At 45.2% G+C, this 17500-nt stretch overlaps 39 non-coding genes and 5 pseudogenes across 39 annotated transcripts in view; all 44 read right to left on the reverse strand.

The window, feature by feature from the left end:
- Positions 1 to 280: 280 nt before the first annotated feature.
- LOC138039530 (5S ribosomal RNA) lies at positions 281 to 397 on the reverse strand (annotated as a pseudogene).
- Positions 398 to 648: 251 nt separating this feature from the next.
- Positions 649 to 767, reverse strand: LOC138039526 (5S ribosomal RNA; annotated as a pseudogene).
- A 252-nt stretch (positions 768 to 1019) lies between these two features.
- Positions 1020 to 1138, reverse strand: LOC138039496 (5S ribosomal RNA). The gene has a single exon (XR_011130592.1). It is a non-coding gene; the product is annotated as a 5S ribosomal RNA (ribosomal RNA).
- A 251-nt stretch (positions 1139 to 1389) lies between these two features.
- Positions 1390 to 1507, reverse strand: LOC138039512 (5S ribosomal RNA; annotated as a pseudogene).
- A 264-nt stretch (positions 1508 to 1771) lies between these two features.
- Positions 1772 to 1892, reverse strand: LOC138039528 (5S ribosomal RNA; annotated as a pseudogene).
- A 254-nt stretch (positions 1893 to 2146) lies between these two features.
- On the reverse strand, positions 2147 to 2268 carry LOC138039529 (5S ribosomal RNA; annotated as a pseudogene).
- A 251-nt stretch (positions 2269 to 2519) lies between these two features.
- Positions 2520 to 2638, reverse strand: LOC138039294 (5S ribosomal RNA). Its single transcript, XR_011130399.1, has one exon. It is a non-coding gene; the product is annotated as a 5S ribosomal RNA (ribosomal RNA).
- Positions 2639 to 2889: 251 nt separating this feature from the next.
- LOC138039412 (5S ribosomal RNA) lies at positions 2890 to 3008 on the reverse strand. Its single transcript, XR_011130511.1, has one exon. It is a non-coding gene; the product is annotated as a 5S ribosomal RNA (ribosomal RNA).
- A 251-nt stretch (positions 3009 to 3259) lies between these two features.
- LOC138039527 (5S ribosomal RNA) lies at positions 3260 to 3378 on the reverse strand. Its single transcript, XR_011130607.1, has one exon. It is a non-coding gene; the product is annotated as a 5S ribosomal RNA (ribosomal RNA).
- A 251-nt stretch (positions 3379 to 3629) lies between these two features.
- LOC138039551 (5S ribosomal RNA) lies at positions 3630 to 3748 on the reverse strand. Its single transcript, XR_011130628.1, has one exon. It is a non-coding gene; the product is annotated as a 5S ribosomal RNA (ribosomal RNA).
- A 251-nt stretch (positions 3749 to 3999) lies between these two features.
- On the reverse strand, positions 4000 to 4118 carry LOC138039562 (5S ribosomal RNA). The gene has a single exon (XR_011130639.1). It is a non-coding gene; the product is annotated as a 5S ribosomal RNA (ribosomal RNA).
- Positions 4119 to 4369: 251 nt separating this feature from the next.
- Positions 4370 to 4488, reverse strand: LOC138039300 (5S ribosomal RNA). Its single transcript, XR_011130405.1, has one exon. It is a non-coding gene; the product is annotated as a 5S ribosomal RNA (ribosomal RNA).
- Positions 4489 to 4739: 251 nt separating this feature from the next.
- LOC138039312 (5S ribosomal RNA) lies at positions 4740 to 4858 on the reverse strand. The gene has a single exon (XR_011130416.1). It is a non-coding gene; the product is annotated as a 5S ribosomal RNA (ribosomal RNA).
- A 251-nt stretch (positions 4859 to 5109) lies between these two features.
- LOC138039325 (5S ribosomal RNA) lies at positions 5110 to 5228 on the reverse strand. The gene has a single exon (XR_011130427.1). It is a non-coding gene; the product is annotated as a 5S ribosomal RNA (ribosomal RNA).
- A 250-nt stretch (positions 5229 to 5478) lies between these two features.
- On the reverse strand, positions 5479 to 5597 carry LOC138039336 (5S ribosomal RNA). The gene has a single exon (XR_011130438.1). It is a non-coding gene; the product is annotated as a 5S ribosomal RNA (ribosomal RNA).
- A 1472-nt stretch (positions 5598 to 7069) lies between these two features.
- LOC138039347 (5S ribosomal RNA) lies at positions 7070 to 7188 on the reverse strand. The gene has a single exon (XR_011130450.1). It is a non-coding gene; the product is annotated as a 5S ribosomal RNA (ribosomal RNA).
- Positions 7189 to 7439: 251 nt separating this feature from the next.
- LOC138039358 (5S ribosomal RNA) lies at positions 7440 to 7558 on the reverse strand. Its single transcript, XR_011130461.1, has one exon. It is a non-coding gene; the product is annotated as a 5S ribosomal RNA (ribosomal RNA).
- Positions 7559 to 7809: 251 nt separating this feature from the next.
- Positions 7810 to 7928, reverse strand: LOC138039370 (5S ribosomal RNA). The gene has a single exon (XR_011130472.1). It is a non-coding gene; the product is annotated as a 5S ribosomal RNA (ribosomal RNA).
- A 251-nt stretch (positions 7929 to 8179) lies between these two features.
- LOC138039382 (5S ribosomal RNA) lies at positions 8180 to 8298 on the reverse strand. Its single transcript, XR_011130483.1, has one exon. It is a non-coding gene; the product is annotated as a 5S ribosomal RNA (ribosomal RNA).
- A 251-nt stretch (positions 8299 to 8549) lies between these two features.
- Positions 8550 to 8668, reverse strand: LOC138039393 (5S ribosomal RNA). Its single transcript, XR_011130494.1, has one exon. It is a non-coding gene; the product is annotated as a 5S ribosomal RNA (ribosomal RNA).
- Positions 8669 to 8919: 251 nt separating this feature from the next.
- Positions 8920 to 9038, reverse strand: LOC138039405 (5S ribosomal RNA). The gene has a single exon (XR_011130505.1). It is a non-coding gene; the product is annotated as a 5S ribosomal RNA (ribosomal RNA).
- Positions 9039 to 9289: 251 nt separating this feature from the next.
- Positions 9290 to 9408, reverse strand: LOC138039418 (5S ribosomal RNA). The gene has a single exon (XR_011130517.1). It is a non-coding gene; the product is annotated as a 5S ribosomal RNA (ribosomal RNA).
- A 251-nt stretch (positions 9409 to 9659) lies between these two features.
- On the reverse strand, positions 9660 to 9777 carry LOC138039488 (5S ribosomal RNA). The gene has a single exon (XR_011130584.1). It is a non-coding gene; the product is annotated as a 5S ribosomal RNA (ribosomal RNA).
- Positions 9778 to 10028: 251 nt separating this feature from the next.
- LOC138039430 (5S ribosomal RNA) lies at positions 10029 to 10147 on the reverse strand. Its single transcript, XR_011130528.1, has one exon. It is a non-coding gene; the product is annotated as a 5S ribosomal RNA (ribosomal RNA).
- A 251-nt stretch (positions 10148 to 10398) lies between these two features.
- Positions 10399 to 10517, reverse strand: LOC138039441 (5S ribosomal RNA). The gene has a single exon (XR_011130539.1). It is a non-coding gene; the product is annotated as a 5S ribosomal RNA (ribosomal RNA).
- A 251-nt stretch (positions 10518 to 10768) lies between these two features.
- Positions 10769 to 10886, reverse strand: LOC138039506 (5S ribosomal RNA). The gene has a single exon (XR_011130601.1). It is a non-coding gene; the product is annotated as a 5S ribosomal RNA (ribosomal RNA).
- A 251-nt stretch (positions 10887 to 11137) lies between these two features.
- Positions 11138 to 11256, reverse strand: LOC138039453 (5S ribosomal RNA). Its single transcript, XR_011130550.1, has one exon. It is a non-coding gene; the product is annotated as a 5S ribosomal RNA (ribosomal RNA).
- Positions 11257 to 11507: 251 nt separating this feature from the next.
- On the reverse strand, positions 11508 to 11626 carry LOC138039464 (5S ribosomal RNA). The gene has a single exon (XR_011130561.1). It is a non-coding gene; the product is annotated as a 5S ribosomal RNA (ribosomal RNA).
- A 251-nt stretch (positions 11627 to 11877) lies between these two features.
- Positions 11878 to 11996, reverse strand: LOC138039476 (5S ribosomal RNA). The gene has a single exon (XR_011130572.1). It is a non-coding gene; the product is annotated as a 5S ribosomal RNA (ribosomal RNA).
- Positions 11997 to 12247: 251 nt separating this feature from the next.
- LOC138039487 (5S ribosomal RNA) lies at positions 12248 to 12366 on the reverse strand. Its single transcript, XR_011130583.1, has one exon. It is a non-coding gene; the product is annotated as a 5S ribosomal RNA (ribosomal RNA).
- A 251-nt stretch (positions 12367 to 12617) lies between these two features.
- Positions 12618 to 12736, reverse strand: LOC138039498 (5S ribosomal RNA). The gene has a single exon (XR_011130594.1). It is a non-coding gene; the product is annotated as a 5S ribosomal RNA (ribosomal RNA).
- Positions 12737 to 12987: 251 nt separating this feature from the next.
- LOC138039510 (5S ribosomal RNA) lies at positions 12988 to 13106 on the reverse strand. The gene has a single exon (XR_011130605.1). It is a non-coding gene; the product is annotated as a 5S ribosomal RNA (ribosomal RNA).
- Positions 13107 to 13356: 250 nt separating this feature from the next.
- LOC138039521 (5S ribosomal RNA) lies at positions 13357 to 13475 on the reverse strand. Its single transcript, XR_011130606.1, has one exon. It is a non-coding gene; the product is annotated as a 5S ribosomal RNA (ribosomal RNA).
- Positions 13476 to 13726: 251 nt separating this feature from the next.
- On the reverse strand, positions 13727 to 13845 carry LOC138039531 (5S ribosomal RNA). The gene has a single exon (XR_011130608.1). It is a non-coding gene; the product is annotated as a 5S ribosomal RNA (ribosomal RNA).
- A 251-nt stretch (positions 13846 to 14096) lies between these two features.
- LOC138039532 (5S ribosomal RNA) lies at positions 14097 to 14215 on the reverse strand. The gene has a single exon (XR_011130609.1). It is a non-coding gene; the product is annotated as a 5S ribosomal RNA (ribosomal RNA).
- Positions 14216 to 14466: 251 nt separating this feature from the next.
- On the reverse strand, positions 14467 to 14585 carry LOC138039536 (5S ribosomal RNA). The gene has a single exon (XR_011130614.1). It is a non-coding gene; the product is annotated as a 5S ribosomal RNA (ribosomal RNA).
- Positions 14586 to 14836: 251 nt separating this feature from the next.
- On the reverse strand, positions 14837 to 14955 carry LOC138039543 (5S ribosomal RNA). The gene has a single exon (XR_011130621.1). It is a non-coding gene; the product is annotated as a 5S ribosomal RNA (ribosomal RNA).
- A 249-nt stretch (positions 14956 to 15204) lies between these two features.
- LOC138039544 (5S ribosomal RNA) lies at positions 15205 to 15323 on the reverse strand. The gene has a single exon (XR_011130622.1). It is a non-coding gene; the product is annotated as a 5S ribosomal RNA (ribosomal RNA).
- A 251-nt stretch (positions 15324 to 15574) lies between these two features.
- On the reverse strand, positions 15575 to 15693 carry LOC138039545 (5S ribosomal RNA). Its single transcript, XR_011130623.1, has one exon. It is a non-coding gene; the product is annotated as a 5S ribosomal RNA (ribosomal RNA).
- A 251-nt stretch (positions 15694 to 15944) lies between these two features.
- On the reverse strand, positions 15945 to 16063 carry LOC138039546 (5S ribosomal RNA). Its single transcript, XR_011130624.1, has one exon. It is a non-coding gene; the product is annotated as a 5S ribosomal RNA (ribosomal RNA).
- A 251-nt stretch (positions 16064 to 16314) lies between these two features.
- On the reverse strand, positions 16315 to 16433 carry LOC138039547 (5S ribosomal RNA). Its single transcript, XR_011130625.1, has one exon. It is a non-coding gene; the product is annotated as a 5S ribosomal RNA (ribosomal RNA).
- A 251-nt stretch (positions 16434 to 16684) lies between these two features.
- On the reverse strand, positions 16685 to 16803 carry LOC138039548 (5S ribosomal RNA). The gene has a single exon (XR_011130626.1). It is a non-coding gene; the product is annotated as a 5S ribosomal RNA (ribosomal RNA).
- Positions 16804 to 17054: 251 nt separating this feature from the next.
- On the reverse strand, positions 17055 to 17173 carry LOC138039549 (5S ribosomal RNA). The gene has a single exon (XR_011130627.1). It is a non-coding gene; the product is annotated as a 5S ribosomal RNA (ribosomal RNA).
- Positions 17174 to 17424: 251 nt separating this feature from the next.
- Positions 17425 to 17500, reverse strand: part of LOC138039552 (5S ribosomal RNA) — a 119-nt gene continuing 43 nt past the window's right edge. Inside the window, exon 1 of the ribosomal RNA XR_011130629.1 lies at positions 17425 to 17500. This exon is cut by the window's right edge and continues 43 nt beyond it. This is a non-coding gene — a ribosomal RNA (5S ribosomal RNA).

The following is a 17500-nucleotide window of genomic DNA, read 5'->3' on the forward strand; positions in this document are numbered from 1 at the left end:
TTTTTTGCCTGTGGTATGGTCGTAGACGGAAGAATACAAGCTCTAGTTGTATGTGTGATTGTTTTCGTCTAGCCAAGCGAGAAAGCGAATGAAAATACCCCTGCCTTCCCTTCAGACTGCAAAGAATGGTCATTTAATAGGCCGTCAACCGGTTACATTGCGACGACAACTGTACCATTTGTCGCGCGCGACGATTCAGTGCTCATGCCATGTGGCCAAGCAAGAAAATAAACAACTCATGAATCAACCATAAACTAAAAAGGCAATCCAATAAAGTAGAAGCCTACAACACGAGGAATTCCCAAGCGGTCACCCAGCGAAGTATACTCTCGCCCTACAGGATTTGACTGCGGGGAATCGGACGGGACCGGTTTTTTGCTGTGGTATGGTCGTAGACGGAAGAATACAAGCTCTAGTTGTATGTGTGATTTGTTTTCGTCTAGCCAAGCGAGAAAGCCAGTGAAAATCCCCCTTGCCTTCCCTTCAGACTGCAAAGAATGTTCAATTAATAGGCCATCAACCAGTTACATTGTGACGACAACTTTAAGTTTTTTCGCGCGCGAAATTTCAGTGCTCATGCAATGTGGACAAGCAAGAAAATAACAACTCATGAATCAACCATAAACTAAAAGCAATCAATAAAGTAGAAGCCTACAACACGAGGTATTCCCAAGCGGTCACCCAGCGAAGTACTAAACACCACATACAGGATATGACTTCGGGGATCGGACGGGACCCTGTTGTTTGCCTGTGGTATGGTCGTAGACGGAAGAATACAAGCTCTAGTGGTATGGGTGATTTGTTTGCGTCAAGCGAAGCGAGGAAAGCGAGTGAAAATCCCCCTTGCCCTCCCTTCAGACTGCAAAGAATGTTCAATTAATAGGCCATCAACCAGTTACATTGTGACGACAACTTTAACATTTGTCGCGCGCGAAAATTCAGTGCTCATGCAATGTGGACAAGCAAGAAAATAACAACTCATGAATCAACCATAAACTAAAAGCAATCAATAAAGTAGAAGCCTACAACACGAGGAATTCACAAGCGGTCACCCAGCGAAGTACTACTCTCGCCCTACAGGATTTGAAAGCGGGGATCGGACGGGACCCGGTTTTTTGCCTGTGGTATGGTCGTAGACGGAAGAATACAAGCTCTAGTTGTATGTGTGATTTGTTTTCGTCAAGCCAAGCGAGAAAGCGAGTGAAACTCCCCCTTGCCCTCCCTTCAGACTGCAAAGAATGTTCAATTAATAGGCCATCAACCAGTTACATTGTGACGACAACTTTAACATTTGTCGCGCGCGAAAATTCAGTGCTCATGCAATGTGGACAAGCAAGAAAATAACAACTCATGAATCAACCATAAACTAAAAGCAATCAATAAAGTAGAAGCCTACAACACGAGGAATTCCCAAGCGGTCACCAGCGAAGTACTACTCTCGCCCTACAGGATTTGACTGCGGGGATCGGACGGGACCCGGTTTTTTGCCTGTGGTATGGTCGTAGACGGAAGCATACAAGCTCTAGTTGTATGTGTGATTTGTTTTCGTCTAGCCAAGCGAGAAAGCGATGTGAAACTCCCCCTTGCCTTCCCTTCAGACTGCCAAAGAATGTTCCACATTAATAGCGCCTCAACCAGTTAACATTGTGACGACAACTTTAACATTTGTCACGCGCAGCGAAAAAAAATTCACGTGCTCATGCAATGTGGACAACCAAGAAAATAACAACTCATGAATAAACCATAAACAAAAAGCAATCAATAAAGTAGAAGCCTACAACACGGAGGAATTCCCATGCGGGTTCACCCAGCGAAGTACTACTCTCCCCCTACAGGACTCGACTGCGGGGGTCGGACGGGACCCGGTTCTGACCTGTGGTATGGTCGTAGACGGAACAATCCAAGCCCGAGTTGTATGTATGATTTATTTTCGTCAACACACGCGAGAAAGCGAGTGAAAAGCCCCCTTGCCCTCCCTTCAGACTGCAAACGAATGTTCAATTAATAGACAGTCAACCAGTTACATTGTGACGACAACTTTAACATTTGTCGCGCGCGAAAATTCAGTGCTCATGCACTCTGGACAAGCAAAAAAATAACAACTCATGGAATCAACCATAAAACTAAAAGCAATCATGAAAGTAGAAGCCTACAACACGAGGAATTTCCCAAGCGGTCAACCCCGCGAAGTACTACTCTCGCCATACAGGATTTGACTGCGGGGATTCTGACGGAACCCGGTTTTTTGCCTGTGGTATGGTCGTAGATCGGCACGAATACAAGCTCTAGTTGTATGTGTGATTGTTTTCGTCTAGCCAAGCGAGGAAAGCGAGTGAAAACCCCCTTGCCTTCCCTCAGACTGCAAAGAATGTTCAATTAATAGGCCATCAACCAGTTACATTGTGACGACAACTTTAACATTTGTCGCGCGCGAAAATTCAGTGCTCATGCAATGTGGACAAGCAAGAAAATAACAACTCATGAATCAACCATAAACTAAAAGCAATCAATAAAGTAGAAGCCTACAACACGAGGAATTCCCAAGCGGTCACCCAGCGAAGTACTACTCTCGCCCTACAGGATTTGACTGCGGGGATCGGACGGGACCCGGTTTTTTGCCTGTGGTATGGTCGTAGACGGAAGAATACAAGCTCTAGTTGTATGTGTGATTTGTTTTCGTCAAGCCAAGCGAGAAAGCGAGTGAAAATCCCCCTTGCCCTCCCTTCAGACTGCAAAGAATGTTCAATTAATAGGCCATCAACCAGTTACATTGTGACGACAACAATAACATTTGTCGCGCGCGAAAATTCAGTGCTCATGCAATGTGGACAAGCAAGAAAATAACAACTCATGAATCAACCATAAACTAAAAGCAATCAATAAAGTAGAAGCCTACAACACGAGGAATTCCCAAGCGGTCACCCAGCGAAGTACTACTCTCGCCCTACAGGATTTGACTGCGGGGATCGGACGGGACCCGGTTTTTTGCCTGTGGTATGGTCGTAGACGGAAGAATACAAGCTCTAGTTGTATGTGTGATTTGTTTTCGTCAAGCCAAGCGAGAAAGCGAGTGAAAATCCCCCTTGCCCTCCCTTCAGACTGCAAAGAATGTTCAATTAATAGGCCATCAACCAGTTACATTGTGACGACAACTTTAACATTTGTCGCGCGCGAAAATTCAGTGCTCATGCAATGTGGACAAGCAAGAAAATAACAACTCATGAATCAACCATAAACTAAAAGCAATCAATAAAGTAGAAGCCTACAACACGAGGAATTCCCAAGCGGTCACCCAGCGAAGTACTACTCTCGCCCTACAGGATTTGACTGCGGGGATCGGACGGGACCCGGTTTTTTGCCTGTGGTATGGTCGTAGACGGAAGAATACAAGCTCTAGTTGTATGTGTGATTTGTTTTCGTCAAGCCAAGCGAGAAAGCGAGTGAAAATCCCCCTTGCCCTCCCTTCAGACTGCAAAGAATGTTCAATTAATAGGCCATCAACCAGTTACATTGTGACGACAACTTTAACATTTGTCGCGCGCGAAAATTCAGTGCTCATGCAATGTGGACAAGCAAGAAAATAACAACTCATGAATCAACCATAAACTAAAAGCAATCAATAAAGTAGAAGCCTACAACACGAGGAATTCCCAAGCGGTCACCCAGCGAAGTACTACTCTCGCCCTACAGGATTTGACTGCGGGGATCGGACGGGACCCGGTTTTTTGCCTGTGGTATGGTCGTAGACGGAAGAATACAAGCTCTAGTTGTATGTGTGATTTGTTTTCGTCAAGCCAAGCGAGAAAGCGAGTGAAAATCCCCCTTGCCCTCCCTTCAGACTGCAAAGAATGTTCAATTAATAGGCCATCAACCAGTTACATTGTGACGACAACTTTAACATTTGTCGCGCGCGAAAATTCAGTGCTCATGCAATGTGGACAAGCAAGAAAATAACAACTCATGAATCAACCATAAACTAAAAGCAATCAATAAAGTAGAAGCCTACAACACGAGGAATTCCCAAGCGGTCACCCAGCGAAGTACTACTCTCGCCCTACAGGATTTGACTGCGGGGATCGGACGGGACCCGGTTTTTTGCCTGTGGTATGGTCGTAGACGGAAGAATACAAGCTCTAGTTGTATGTGTGATTTGTTTTCGTCAAGCCAAGCGAGAAAGCGAGTGAAAATCCCCCTTGCCCTCCCTTCAGACTGCAAAGAATGTTCAATTAATAGGCCATCAACCAGTTACATTGTGACGACAACTTTAACATTTGTCGCGCGCGAAAATTCAGTGCTCATGCAATGTGGACAAGCAAGAAAATAACAACTCATGAATCAACCATAAACTAAAAGCAATCAATAAAGTAGAAGCCTACAACACGAGGAATTCCCAAGCGGTCACCCAGCGAAGTACTACTCTCGCCCTACAGGATTTGACTGCGGGGATCGGACGGGACCCGGTTTTTTGCCTGTGGTATGGTCGTAGACGGAAGAATACAAGCTCTAGTTGTATGTGTGATTTGTTTTCGTCAAGCCAAGCGAGAAAGCGAGTGAAAATCCCCCTTGCCCTCCCTTCAGACTGCAAAGAATGTTCAATTAATAGGCCATCAACCAGTTACATTGTGACGACAACTTTAACATTTGTCGCGCGCGAAAATTCAGTGCTCATGCAATGTGGACAAGCAAGAAAATAACAACTCATGAATCAACCATAAACTAAAAGCAATCAATAAAGTAGAAGCCTACAACACGAGGAATTCCCAAGCGGTCACCCAGCGAAGTACTACTCTCGCCCTACAGGATTTGACTGCGGGGATCGGACGGGACCCGGTTTTTTGCCTGTGGTATGGTCGTAGACGGAAGAATACAAGCTCTAGTTGTATGTGTGATTTGTTTTCGTCAAGCCAAGCGAGAAAGCGAGTGAAAATCCCCCTTGCCCTCCCTTCAGACTGCAAAGAATGTTCAATTAATAGGCCATCAACCAGTTACATTGTGACGACAACTTTAACATTTGTCGCGCGCGAAAATTCAGTGCTCATGCAATGTGGACAAGCAAGAAAATAACAACTCATGAATCAACCATAAACTAAAAGCAATCAATAAAGTAGAAGCCTACAACACGAGGAATTCCCAAGCGGTCACCCAGCGAAGTACTACTCTCGCCCTACAGGATTTGACTGCGGGGATCGGACGGGACCCGGTTTTTTGCCTGTGGTATGGTCGTAGACGGAAGAATACAAGCTCTAGTTGTATGTGTGATTTGTTTTCGTCAAGCCAAGCGAGAAAGCGAGTGAAAACTCCCCTTGCCTTCCTTCAGACTGCAAAGAATGTTCAATTAATAGGCCATCAACCAGTTACATTGTGACGACAACTTTAACATTTGTCGCGCGCGAAAATTCAGTGCTCATGCAATGTGGACAAGCAAGAAAATAACAACTCATGAATCAACCATAAACTAAAAGCAATCAATAAAGTAGAAGCCTACAACACGAGGAATTCCCAAGCGGTCACCCAGCGAAGTACTACTCTCGCCCTACAGGATTTGACTGCGGGGATCGGACGGGACCCGGTTTTTTGCCTGTGGTATGGTCGTAGACGGAAGAATACAAGCGCTAGTTTGACTGCGGTATTTTGTTTTCGTCTATCCAAGCGAGACTAAGCCGAGTAGACAATCCCCCTTGCCTTCCCTTCAGTACTGCAAAGAATGTTCAATTAAAAGGCCATCAAACCAGTTACATTGTGACGACAACTTTTAAAAAGAAATTTGTCGCGCGTCGAAAATTCAGTGCTCATGCAATTGTGGACAAGCATGAAAATAACAACTCATGACATCAACCATAAACTAAAAGCAATCAAGAAAGTAGAAGCCTACAACACCGAGGACATTCCCAAGCGGTCACCCCGCCAAGTACTACTCTCGCCCTACAAAGGATGTGACTTCGGGTATCGGACGGGACCCGTGTTTTTGTCCTGTGGTATGGTCGTAGACGGAAGAATACCAGACTCTAGTTGTATGTGTGATTTGTTTTGCGTCTAGCCAAGCGAGAAAGCGAGTGAAAATCCCCCTTGCCTTCCCTTCAGACTGCGCAAAGAATGTTCAATTCATAGGCCATCAACCAGTTACATTGTGACTGACAACTTTAACATCTTGTCGCGCGCGAAATCTCACGTGCTCGATCGCAATGTTGGCACCAAGCTAAGAAAATAACCAACACATGGAATCACCAATAAACTAAAAAGCAATCAACGAAAGTCCGAGCCGACCCACGACGAATTCCCAAGCTGATCACCCAGCGAAGTACTACTCTCGCCCTACAGGATTTGACTGAGGGGAATCGTGGACGGAGACCCGTGTTTTTTTGCCTGTGGTATGGTCGTAGACCGGAAGAATACAAGCTCTCGGTTTGTATGTGTGATTTTGTTTTTCGCCTAGCCCAACGATAAAAGCGAGTGAATAATCCCCCGTCCTTTCCCGTCAGACTGCAAAGAATGTTCAATTAATATGACCATGCAACGCAGTTACATTGATGATGGCGACAACTTTAATCATTGTGTTTTCGCCGCGCGAAAATGCTAGTGCTCATCGCAATGTGGAACAATCAAGAAAATAGCAACTCATGAATCAACCATAAACTAAAAGCAATCAATTAAAGTAGAAGCCTAGCAAACACGAGGAATTCCCAAGCGGCTCACGCAGTCGAAGTACTACACAAACCCACCCGAGAAGAAGGAGGGGGAGGAGTCGCCCTACAGGATTTTTGACTCGCGGGACGATCGGAACGGGACGCCGGTTTTTTGCCTGTGGTATGGTCGTAGACGGAAGAATACAAGCTCTAGTTGTATGTGTGATTTGTTTTCGTCAAGCCAAGCGAGAAAGCGAGTGAAAATCCCCCTTGCCCTCCCTTCAGACTGCAAAGAATGTTCAATTAATAGGCCATCAACCAGTTACATTGTGACGACAACTTTAACATTTGTCGCGCGCGAAAATTCAGTGCTCATGCAATGTGGACAATCAAGAAAATAACACTACATGAATCAACCATAAACTAAAAGCAATCACTAAAGTAGAAGCCTACAACACGAGGAATTCCCAAGCGGTCACCCAGCGAAGTACTACTCTCGCCCTACAGGATTTGACTGCGGGGATCGGACGGGACCCGGTTTTTTGCCTGTGGTATGGTCGTAGACGGAAGAATACAAGCTCTAGTTGTATGTGTGATTTGGTTTGGTCTAGCCAAGCGAAAAAGCGAGTGAAAATCCCCCTTGCCTTCCCTTCAGACTGCAAAGAATGTTCAATTAATAGGCCATCAACCAGTTACATTGTGACGACAACTTTAACATTTGTCGCGCGCGAAAATTCAGTGCTCATGCAATGTGGACAAGCAAGAAAATAACAACTCATGAATCAACCATAAACTAAAAGCAATCAATAAAGTAGAAGCCTACAACACGAGGAATTCCCAAGCGGTCACCCAGCGAAGTACTACTCTCGCCCTACAGGATTTGACTGCGGGGATCGGACGGGACCCGGTTTTTTGCCTGTGGTATGGTCGTAGACGGAAGAATACAAGCTCTAGTTGTATGTGTGATTTGTTTTCGTCAAGCCAAGCGAGAAAGCGAGTGAAAATCCCCCTTGCCCTCCCTTCAGACTGCAAAGAATGTTCAATTAATAGGCCATCAACCAGTTACATTGTGACGACAACTTTAACATTTGTCGCGCGCGAAAATTCAGTGCTCATGCAATGTGGACAAGCAAGAAAATAACAACTCATGAATCAACCATAAACTAAAAGCAATCAATAAAGTAGAAGCCTACAACACGAGGAATTCCCAAGCGGTCACCCAGCGAAGTACTACTCTCGCCCTACAGGATTTGACTGCGGGGATCGGACGGGACCCGGTTTTTTGCCTGTGGTATGGTCGTAGACGGAAGAATACAAGCTCTAGTTGTATGTGTGATTTGTTTTCGTCAAGCCAAGCGAGAAAGCGAGTGAAAATCCCCCTTGCCCTCCCTTCAGACTGCAAAGAATGTTCAATTAATAGGCCATCAACCAGTTACATTGTGACGACAACTTTAACATTTGTCGCGCGCGAAAATTCAGTGCTCATGCAATGTGGACAAGCAAGAAAATAACAACTCATGAATCAACCATAAACTAAAAGCAATCAATAAAGTAGAAGCCTACAACACGAGGAATTCCCAAGCGGTCACCCAGCGAAGTACTACTCTCGCCCTACAGGATTTGACTGCGGGGATCGGACGGGACCCGGTTTTTTGCCTGTGGTATGGTCGTAGACGGAAGAATACAAGCTCTAGTTGTATGTGTGATTTGTTTTCGTCAAGCCAAGCGAGAAAGCGAGTGAAAATCCCCCTTGCCCTCCCTTCAGACTGCAAAGAATGTTCAATTAATAGGCCATCAACCAGTTACATTGTGACGACAACTTTAACATTTGTCGCGCGCGAAAATTCAGTGCTCATGCAATGTGGACAAGCAAGAAAATAACAACTCATGAATCAACCATAAACTAAAAGCAATCAATAAAGTAGAAGCCTACAACACGAGGAATTCCCAAGCGGTCACCCAGCGAAGTACTACTCTCGCCCTACAGGATTTGACTGCGGGGATCGGACGGGACCCGGTTTTTTGCCTGTGGTATGGTCGTAGACGGAAGAATACAAGCTCTAGTTGTATGTGTGATTTGTTTTCGTCAAGCCAAGCGAGAAAGCGAGTGAAAATCCCCCTTGCCCTCCCTTCAGACTGCAAAGAATGTTCAATTAATAGGCCATCAACCAGTTACATTGTGACGACAACTTTAACATTTGTCGCGCGCGAAAATTCAGTGCTCATGCAATGTGGACAAGCAAGAAAATAACAACTCATGAATCAACCATAAACTAAAAGCAATCAATAAAGTAGAAGCCTACAACACGAGGAATTCCCAAGCGGTCACCCAGCGAAGTACTACTCTCGCCCTACAGGATTTGACTGCGGGGATCGGACGGGACCCGGTTTTTTGCCTGTGGTATGGTCGTAGACGGAAGAATACAAGCTCTAGTTGTATGTGTGATTTGTTTTCGTCAAGCCAAGCGAGAAAGCGAGTGAAAATCCCCCTTGCCCTCCCTTCAGACTGCAAAGAATGTTCAATTAATAGGCCATCAACCAGTTACATTGTGACGACAACTTTAACATTTGTCGCGCGCGAAAATTCAGTGCTCATGCAATGTGGACAAGCAAGAAAATAACAACTCATGAATCAACCATAAACTAAAAGCAATCAATAAAGTAGAAGCCTACAACACGAGGAATTCCCAAGCGGTCACCCAGCGAAGTACTACTCTCGCCCTACAGGATTTGACTGCGGGGATCGGACGGGACCCGGTTTTTTGCCTGTGGTATGGTCGTAGACGGAAGAATACAAGCTCTAGTTGTATGTGTGATTTGTTTTCGTCAAGCCAAGCGAGAAAGCGAGTGAAAATCCCCCTTGCCCTCCCTTCAGACTGCAAAGAATGTTCAATTAATAGGCCATCAACCAGTTACATTGTGACGACAACTTTAACATTTGTCGCGCGCGAAAATTCAGTGCTCATGCAATGTGGACAAGCAAGAAAATAACAACTCATGAATCAACCATAAACTAAAAGCAATCAATAAAGTAGAAGCCTACAACACGAGGAATTCCCAAGCGGTCACCCAGCGAAGTACTACTCTCGCCCTACAGGATTTGACTGCGGGGATCGGACGGGACCCGGTTTTTTCCTGTGGTATGGTCGTAGACGGAAGAATACAAGCTCTAGTTGTATGTGTGATTTGTTTTCGTCAAGCCAAGCGAGAAAGCGAGTGAAAATCCCCCTTGCCCTCCCTTCAGACTGCAAAGAATGTTCAATTAATAGGCCATCAACCAGTTACATTGTGACGACAACTTTAACATTTGTCGCGCGCGAAAATTCAGTGCTCATGCAATGTGGACAAGCAAGAAAATAACAACTCATGAATCAACCATAAACTAAAAGCAATCAATAAAGTAGAAGCCTACAACACGAGGAATTCCCAAGCGGTCACCCAGCGAAGTACTACTCTCGCCCTACAGGATTTGACTGCGGGGATCGGACGGGACCCGGTTTTTTGCCTGTGGTATGGTCGTAGACGGAAGAATACAAGCTCTAGTTGTATGTGTGATTTGTTTTCGTCAAGCCAAGCGAGAAAGCGAGTGAAAATCCCCCTTGCCCTCCCTTCAGACTGCAAAGAATGTTCAATTAATAGGCCATCAACCAGTTACATTGTGACGACAACTTTAACATTTGTCGCGCGCGAAAATTCAGTGCTCATGCAATGTGGACAAGCAAGAAAATAACAACTCATGAATCAACCATAAACTAAAAGCAATCAATAAAGTAGAAGCCTACAACACGAGGAATTCCCAAGCGGTCACCCAGCGAAGTACTACTCTCGCCCTACAGGATTTGACTGCGGGGATCGGACGGGACCCGGTTTTTTGCCTGTGGTATGGTCGTAGACGGAAGAATACAAGCTCTAGTTGTATGTGTGATTTGTTTTCGTCAAGCCAAGCGAGAAAGCGAGTGAAAATCCCCCTTGCCCTCCCTTCAGACTGCAAAGAATGTTCAATTAATAGGCCATCAACCAGTTACATTGTGACGACAACTTTAACATTTGTCGCGCGCGAAAATTCAGTGCTCATGCAATGTGGACAAGCAAGAAAATAACAACTCATGAATCAACCATAAACTAAAAGCAATCAATAAAGTAGAAGCCTACAACACGAGGAATTCCCAAGCGGTCACCCAGCGAAGTACTACTCTCGCCCTACAGGATTTGACTGCGGGGATCGGACGGGACCCGGTTTTTGCCTGTGGTATGGTCGTAGACGGAAGAATACAAGCTCTAGTTGTATGTGTGATTTGTTTTCGTCAAGCCAAGCGAGAAAGCGAGTGAAAATCCCCCTTGCCCTCCCTTCAGACTGCAAAGAATGTTCAATTAATAGGCCATCAACCAGTTACATTGTGACGACAACTTTAACATTTGTCGCGCGCGAAAATTCAGTGCTCATGCAATGTGGACAAGCAAGAAAATAACAACTCATGAATCAACCATAAACTAAAAGCAATCAATAAAGTAGAAGCCTACAACACGAGGAATTCCCAAGCGGTCACCCAGCGAAGTACTACTCTCGCCCTACAGGATTTGACTGCGGGGATCGGACGGGACCCGGTTTTTTGCCTGTGGTATGGTCGTAGACGGAAGAATACAAGCTCTAGTTGTATGTGTGATTTGTTTTCGTCAAGCCAAGCGAGAAAGCGAGTGAAAATCCCCCTTGCCCTCCCTTCAGACTGCAAAGAATGTTCAATTAATAGGCCATCAACCAGTTACATTGTGACGACAACTTTAACATTTGTCGCGCGCGAAAATTCAGTGCTCATGCAATGTGGACAAGCAAGAAAATAACAACTCATGAATCAACCATAAACTAAAAGCAATCAATAAAGTAGAAGCCTACAACACGAGGAATTCCCAAGCGGTCACCCAGCGAAGTACTACTCTCGCCCTACAGGATTTGACTGCGGGGATCGGACGGGACCCGGTTTTTTGCCTGTGGTATGGTCGTAGACGGAAGAATACAAGCTCTAGTTGTATGTGTGATTTGTTTTCGTCAAGCCAAGCGAGAAAGCGAGTGAAAATCCCCCTTGCCCTCCCTTCAGACTGCAAAGAATGTTCAATTAATAGGCCATCAACCAGTTACATTGTGACGACAACTTTAACATTTGTCGCGCGCGAAAATTCAGTGCTCATGCAATGTGGACAAGCAAGAAAATAACAACTCATGAATCAACCATAAACTAAAAGCAATCAATAAAGTAGAAGCCTACAACACGAGGAATTCCCAAGCGGTCACCCAGCGAAGTACTACTCTCGCCCTACAGGATTTGACTGCGGGGATCGGACGGGACCCGGTTTTTTGCCTGTGGTATGGTCGTAGACGGAAGAATACAAGCTCTAGTTGTATGTGTGATTTGTTTTCGTCAAGCCAAGCGAGAAAGCGAGTGAAAATCCCCCTTGCCCTCCCTTCAGACTGCAAAGAATGTTCAATTAATAGGCCATCAACCAGTTACATTGTGACGACAACTTTAACATTTGTCGCGCGCGAAAATTCAGTGCTCATGCAATGTGGACAAGCAAGAAAATAACAACTCATGAATCAACCATAAACTAAAAGCAATCAATAAAGTAGAAGCCTACAACACGAGGAATTCCCAAGCGGTCACCCAGCGAAGTACTACTCTCGCCCTACAGGATTTGACTGCGGGGATCGGACGGGACCCGGTTTTTTGCCTGTGGTATGGTCGTAGACGGAAGAATACAAGCTCTAGTTGTATGTGTGATTTGTTTTCGTCAAGCCAAGCGAGAAAGCGAGTGAAAATCCCCCTTGCCCTCCCTTCAGACTGCAAAGAATGTTCAATTAATAGGCCATCAACCAGTTACATTGTGACGACAACTTTAACATTTGTCGCGCGCGAAAATTCAGTGCTCATGCAATGTGGACAAGCAAGAAAATAACAACTCATGAATCAACCATAAACTAAAAGCAATCAATAAAGTAGAAGCCTACAACACGAGGAATTCCCAAGCGGTCACCCAGCGAAGTACTACTCTCGCCCTACAGGATTTGACTGCGGGGATCGGACGGGACCCGGTTTTTTGCCTGTGGTATGGTCGTAGACGGAAGAATACAAGCTCTAGTTGTATGTGTGATTTGTTTTCGTCAAGCCAAGCGAGAAAGCGAGTGAAAATCCCCCTTGCCCTCCCTTCAGACTGCAAAGAATGTTCAATTAATAGGCCATCAACCAGTTACATTGTGACGACAACTTTAACATTTGTCGCGCGCGAAAATTCAGTGCTCATGCAATGTGGACAAGCAAGAAAATAACAACTCATGAATCAACCATAAACTAAAAGCAATCAATAAAGTAGAAGCCTACAACACGAGGAATTCCCAAGCGGTCACCCAGCGAAGTACTACTCTCGCCCTACAGGATTTGACTGCGGGGATCGGACGGGACCCGGTTTTTTGCCTGTGGTATGGTCGTAGACGGAAGAATACAAGCTCTAGTTGTATGTGTGATTTGTTTTCGTCTAGCCAAGCGAGAAAGCGAGTGAAAATCCCCTTGCCCTCCCTTCAGACTGCAAAGAATGTTCAATTAATAGGCCATCAACCAGTTACATTGTGACGACAACTTTAACATTTGTCGCGCGCGAAAATTCAGTGCTCATGCAATGTGGACAAGCAAGAAAATAACAACTCATGAATCAACCATAAACTAAAAGCAATCAATAAAGTAGAAGCCTACAACACGAGGAATTCCCAAGCGGTCACCCAGCGAAGTACTACTCTCGCCCTACAGGATTTGACTGCGGGGATCGGACGGGACCCGGTTTTTTGCCTGTGGTATGGTCGTAGACGGAAGAATACAAGCTCTAGTTGTATGTGTGATTTGTTTTCGTCAAGCCAAGCGAGAAAGCGAGTGAAAATCCCCCTTGCCCTCCCTTCAGACTGCAAAGAATGTTCAATTAATAGGCCATCAACCAGTTACATTGTGACGACAACTTTAACATTTGTCGCGCGCGAAAATTCAGTGCTCATGCAATGTGGACAAGCAAGAAAATAACAACTCATGAATCAACCATAAACTAAAAGCAATCAATAAAGTAGAAGCCTACAACACGAGGAATTCCCAAGCGGTCACCCAGCGAAGTACTACTCTCGCCCTACAGGATTTGACTGCGGGGATCGGACGGGACCCGGTTTTTTGCCTGTGGTATGGTCGTAGACGGAAGAATACAAGCTCTAGTTGTATGTGTGATTTGTTTTCGTCAAGCCAAGCGAGAAAGCGAGTGAAAATCCCCCTTGCCCTCCCTTCAGACTGCAAAGAATGTTCAATTAATAGGCCATCAACCAGTTACATTGTGACGACAACTTTAACATTTGTCGCGCGCGAAAATTCAGTGCTCATGCAATGTGGACAAGCAAGAAAATAACAACTCATGAATCAACCATAAACTAAAAGCAATCAATAAAGTAGAAGCCTACAACACGAGGAATTCCCAAGCGGTCACCCAGCGAAGTACTACTCTCGCCCTACAGGATTTGACTGCGGGGATCGGACGGGACCCGGTTTTTTGCCTGTGGTATGGTCGTAGACGGAAGAATACAAGCTCTAGTTGTATGTGTGATTTGTTTTCGTCAAGCCAAGCGAGAAAGCGAGTGAAAATCCCCCTTGCCCTCCCTTCAGACTGCAAAGAATGTTCAATTAATAGGCCATCAACCAGTTACATTGTGACGACAACTTTAACATTTGTCGCGCGCGAAAATTCAGTGCTCATGCAATGTGGACAAGCAAGAAAATAACAACTCATGAATCAACCATAAACTAAAAGCAATCAATAAAGTAGAAGCCTACAACACGAGGAATTCCCAAGCGGTCACCCAGCGAAGTACTACTCTCGCCCTACAGGATTTGACTGCGGGGATCGGACGGGACCCGGTTTTTTGCCTGTGGTATGGTCGTAGACGGAAGAATACAAGCTCTAGTTGTATGTGTGATTTGTTTTCGTCAAGCCAAGCGAGAAAGCGAGTGAAAATCCCCCTTGCCCTCCCTTCAGACTGCAAAGAATGTTCAATTAATAGGCCATCAACCAGTTACATTGTGACGACAACTTTAACATTTGTCGCGCGCGAAAATTCAGTGCTCATGCAATGTGGACAAGCAAGAAAATAACAACTCATGAATCAACCATAAACTAAAAGCAATCAATAAAGTAGAAGCCTACAACACGAGGAATTCCCAAGCGGTCACCCAGCGAAGTACTACTCTCGCCCTACAGGATTTGACTGCGGGGATCGGACGGGACCCGGTTTTTTGCCTGTGGTATGGTCGTAGACGGAAGAATACAAGCTCTAGTTGTATGTGTGATTTGTTTTCGTCAAGCCAAGCGAGAAAGCGAGTGAAAATCCCCCTTGTTCCCTTCAGACTGCAAAGAATGTTCAATTAATAGGCCATCAACCAGTTACATTGTGACGACAACTTTAACATTTGTCGCGCGCGAAAATTCAGTGCTCATGCAATGTGGACAAGCAAGAAAATAACAACTCATGAATCAACCATAAACTAAAAGCAATCAATAAAGTAGAAGCCTACAACACGAGGAATTCCCAAGCGGTCACCCAGCGAAGTACTACTCTCGCCCTACAGGATTTGACTGCGGGGATCGGACGGGACCCGGTTTTTTGCCTGTGGTATGGTCGTAGACGGAAGAATACAAGCTCTAGTTGTATGTGTGATTTGTTTTCGTCAAGCCAAGCGAGAAAGCGAGTGAAAATCCCCCTTGCCCTCCCTTCAGACTGCAAAGAATGTTCAATTAATAGGCCATCAACCAGTTACATTGTGACGACAACTTTAACATTTGTCGCGCGCGAAAATTCAGTGCTCATGCAATGTGGACAAGCAAGAAAATAACAACTCATGAATCAACCATAAACTAAAAGCAATCAATAAAGTAGAAGCCTACAACACGAGGAATTCCCAAGCGGTCACCCAGCGAAGTACTACTCTCGCCCTACAGGATTTGACTGCGGGGATCGGACGGGACCCGGTTTTTTGCCTGTGGTATGGTCGTAGACGGAAGAATACAAGCTCTAGTTGTATGTGTGATTTGTTTTCGTCAAGCCAAGCGAGAAAGCGAGTGAAAATCCCCCTTGCCCTCCCTTCAGACTGCAAAGAATGTTCAATTAATAGGCCATCAACCAGTTACATTGTGACGACAACTTTAACATTTGTCGCGCGCGAAAATTCAGTGCTCATGCAATGTGGACAAGCAAGAAAATAACAACTCATGAATCAACCATAAACTAAAAGCAATCAATAAAGTAGAAGCCTACAACACGAGGAATTCCCAAGCGGTCACCCAGCGAAGTACTACTCTCGCCCTACAGGATTTGACTGCGGGGATCGGACGGGACCCGGTTTTTTGCCTGTGGTATGGTCGTAGACGGAAGAATACAAGCTCTAGTTGTATGTGTGATTTTTTTTCGTCAAGGCAAGCGAGAAAGCGAGTGAAAATCCCCCTTGCCCTCCCTTCAGACTGCAAAGAATGTTCAATTAATAGGCCATCAACCAGTTACATTGTGACGACAACTTTAACATTTGTCGCGCGCGAAAATTCAGTGCTCATGCAATGTGGACAAGCAAGAAAATAACAACTCATGAATCAACCATAAACTAAAAGCAATCAATAAAGTAGAAGCCTACAACACGAGGAATTCCCAAGCGGTCACCCAGCGAAGTACTACTCTCGCCCTACAGGATTTGACTGCGGGGATCGGACGGGACCCGGTTTTTTGCCTGTGGTATGGTCGTAGACGGAAGAATACAAGCTCTAGTTGTATGTGTGATTTGTTTTCGTCAAGCCAAGCGAGAAAGCGAGTGAAAATCCCCCTTGCCCTCCCTTCAGACTGCAAAGAATGTTCAATTAATAGGCCATCAACCAGTTACATTGTGACGACAACTTTAACATTTGTCGCGCGCGAAAATTCAGTGCTCATGCAATGTGGACAAGCAAGAAAATAACAACTCATGAATCAACCATAAACTAAAAGCAATCAATAAAGTAGAAGCCTACAACACGAGGAATTCCCAAGCGGTCACCCAGCGAAGTACTACTCTCGCCCTACAGGATTTGACTGCGGGGATCGGACGGGACCCGGTTTTTTGCCTGTGGTATGGTCGTAGACGGAAGAATACAAGCTCTAGTTGTATGTGTGATTTGTTTTCGTCAAGCCAAGCGAGAAAGCGAGTGAAAATCCCCCTTGCCCTCCCTTCAGACTGCAAAGAATGTTCAATTAATAGGCCATCAACCAGTTACATTGTGACGACAACTTTAACATTTGTCGCGCGCGAAAATTCAGTGCTCATGCAATGTGGACAAGCAAGAAAATAACAACTCATGAATCAACCATAAACTAAAAGCAATCAATAAAGTAGAAGCCTACAACACGAGGAATTCCCAAGCGGTCACCCAGCGAAGTACTACTCTCGCCCTACAGGATTTGACTGCGGGGATCGGACGGGACCCGGTTTTTTGCCTGTGGTATGGTCGTAGACGGAAGAATACAAGCTCTAGTTGTATGTGTGATTTGTTCTCGTCTAGCCAAGCGAGAAAGCGAGTGAAAATCCCCCTTCCCTTCCCTTCAGACTGCAAAGAATGTTCAATTAATAGGCCATCAACCAGTTACATTGTGACTACAACTTTAACATTTGTCGCGCGCGAAAATTCAGTGCTCATGCAATGTGGACAAGCAAGAAAATAACAACTCATGAATCAACCATAAACTAAAAGCAATCAATAAAGTAGAAGCCTACAACACGAGGAATTCCCAAGCGGTCACCCAGCGAAGTACTACTCTCGCCCTACAGGATTTGACTGCGGGG

Source organism: Montipora capricornis, chromosome 2 (genome assembly GCF_036669925.1).
Source record: "Montipora capricornis isolate CH-2021 chromosome 2, ASM3666992v2, whole genome shotgun sequence".
Taxonomy (NCBI): Eukaryota; Metazoa; Cnidaria; class Anthozoa; order Scleractinia; family Acroporidae; genus Montipora; species Montipora capricornis.